This window comes from Sphaeramia orbicularis, chromosome 8 (assembly GCF_902148855.1).
Source record: "Sphaeramia orbicularis chromosome 8, fSphaOr1.1, whole genome shotgun sequence".
Lineage (NCBI taxonomy): Eukaryota > Metazoa > Chordata > Actinopteri > Kurtiformes > Apogonidae > Sphaeramia > Sphaeramia orbicularis.
Genome location: NC_043964.1, coordinates 45,957,192 through 45,959,812, shown reverse-complemented (window position 1 = coordinate 45,959,812; position 2,621 = coordinate 45,957,192).

Genomic DNA, 2,621 nt, shown 5'->3' with positions numbered 1-2,621 from the left:
TGGAACTGACCCCGAGCCTGGAGCCCGGAGTATGGAGCCGTGAGCCTAGAGCCGTGAGCATGGAGATTTTAGCCTGGAGTCTGGAGCCTGGAATTGACCCCGTGCCTGAAGCCTTAAGCCTGAAGCCTGAAGCCTGGAGCGCGGAGCAAGGAGCGTGGAGCCAAGAGACCGTGCTTGGAATCAGGAGCCTGGAACTGACCCTGAGCACGGAACCTTAAGCCGGACCCTGGAGCCCGTAGACTGGAATTGACCCCATGCCTGGAGCATGGAGCTTGGAGCCTTGAGCCCGGTTACTTGAGCCTTGAACTGACCCAGAGCCTTGAGCTTGGAGCCTTGAGCCCGGAGCATGGAACTTACCCCGAGCAAGAAGTCTTGCGCCTAAGCCAGGAGAATGGAACTTGGAACTGACCCCAATGCCTGGAGCCTGGAGCCTTTAGTCTTGAACCTGGAACCCGCAACCCGGACCCTGGAGCCTGAAGTACGCAGCACGCAGGCCGCAGCACGCAGCCCGTAGCCCGCATGCCAAAGCCCGGAGCCTGAAGCCTGGAGCCTAAAGCCTTAAGCCTGGAGCGTTGAGAATGGAGCTTGGAGCCAGGAGCCTGGAGTCTTGAGCCATGACCCTTAAAAATGCAGCATGGAGCCTGGAACTGACCCCGAGCTTGAGCCTGGAGCCCGGAGCATTTAGTCTTGAGCCTTGAGCCCGCAGCCCGCAGGACGCAGCCCGGAGCCTGGAGCACTGAGCCTGGAGTGTTTAGCCTGGAGTCTGGAGCCTGGAGCCCTGAGCCTGGAGCCCTGAGCCTGGAGCCTGGAGCCTGGAGCCTGGAGCCGCGAGCCTGGAGCCTGGAGACTGGAGCCTAGAGCCTGGAGCCTGGAGCTTGGAGCCCGGAGCCTAGAGCCTGATGACTTGAGCCTAGAACTGACCCCAAGCCTTGAGCTTGGAGCCTTGCCTGGAGCATGGAACTCACCCCGAGCCTGGAGTCTTCAGCTCTTAGCCTTAAGCTTTGAGGCTTGTACTGGGAACCTTGAGCCTAGAACGCGTAGAAACGAACCTGGACTAATAATCCTGTAGCCTGGAACTGACCCGAAGCCCGAGAAGTGGAGCCAAATACCTGGAGACCGGAACATGGAACTGACCCCATTCCAAGAGCCTGGAGCCCGGACCCTAGAGCCTTTACGGGGGAGCACAGAGCCTGGAAGTGAAACTGAGCCCGGAGCCCGGAGCCCGGAGCCTTTAGTCTGAAGTATTGAGCCCAAGACCAAAAACTGACACTGGTCCTTGAGCCTATAGCCTGGAGCAGAGAGCTTGAAGCATGTAGCCTTGAGCATAGAGTCAAGAGCCTGATGACTGGTGCCATGAACTGACTCTGAGCCATGAGCCTAGAGTCTTGAGCCCGGAACATGGAAAAGACCCCGAGCCCGGAGTCTTGAGCAAGGTGACTGGACCCTTGAATGCGTAGTCACGAGCCTGGAGCATAGAGCCTGTAGCCTAGAACTGAGCCAGAAATATGGGGCCTAAAACCTGGAGCCCGGAGCTAGGAACATACTCCAAATCCAAACCCTTGATCCCTTAGGAAAGGAGCCTGGAAACTGAAGCCTTGACCTTGGGTCATGGAGCCTGGAGCCTGGAGCCTGGAGCCCAATGCGCAGTGCCTTAAACTGACCCCGAGTCTAGAGGCTGGAGCTTGGTGCCCAGAGCATGGAACTGACACCAAGCTCGGAGCCCTTTGCCTGGAACCAGGAGCCTGGAGCGCGGAACCTGGATCCTTTAGCCAGGAGCCTGGAACTGATCCCGAGCCAAGAGTCTTGAGTTGGTAACCTGGACAATAGAAGTCTGCAACTGACCAAGACCCTGGAGCCTTGAGCCTTGAGCCTTGAGCCTGGAGCCTTGAGCCTTGAGCCTGGAGCTTGGAGCCTTGAGCTTGGAGCATGGAGTCAGGAGTATGGAGCCCTGACCCAGGAGCCTGGAGTCCGTAGCCTGGAAATCTCCCTGAGTGTGGAGCCTTGAACCTGTTTTCTGGAGCCCGGTGTGTGGAAATGACCCCGTTCTAAGAGCCTGGAGCCAGGGGCGTGGATCCCGAAGCATGGAACTTACCCCAGGCCAGAAGCCTGGAGCCCAGAGCCTGGAGCCCGAAGGCCAGAGCATGGAATACACCCCGAACCCGAAACCTCGGTCCCGGAGACCGGAGTATGGAACTGATCTTGAGCCCAGAGCCTGGAGCTTTGAGCCTGGAGCTTTGAGCCTGGAGCTGGGAGCCTTGAACCAAGAGCCTTGAGCCTGGATGAAGACCCCAAGCCAAAGGCCTGGAGCCAAGAGCCTGGAAAAAACCGTCTTCCTGGAGCCCTGGGTGTGGAACCCCAAGCATGAAATTTACCCCGAGCCAGAAGCCTGGCGCCTGGAGACCGGATCTTGGTACTGACTCCATGCCCGTAGCTTTGAGTCTGAGCCTGGAGTCTGGAACCAGGAGCCTGGAGCTTTGAACTGAACCAGAGACTGGAGCCTGGAGACTGGTGCATGGAACTGACCCTTAATCCGGAGCCCGCATACTGGATCGATGAGCTTGGAGTCTGGAACCTTGAACCTGGAGCCCGGATCCTGGAACTGATGCCGAACCCGGACCCTA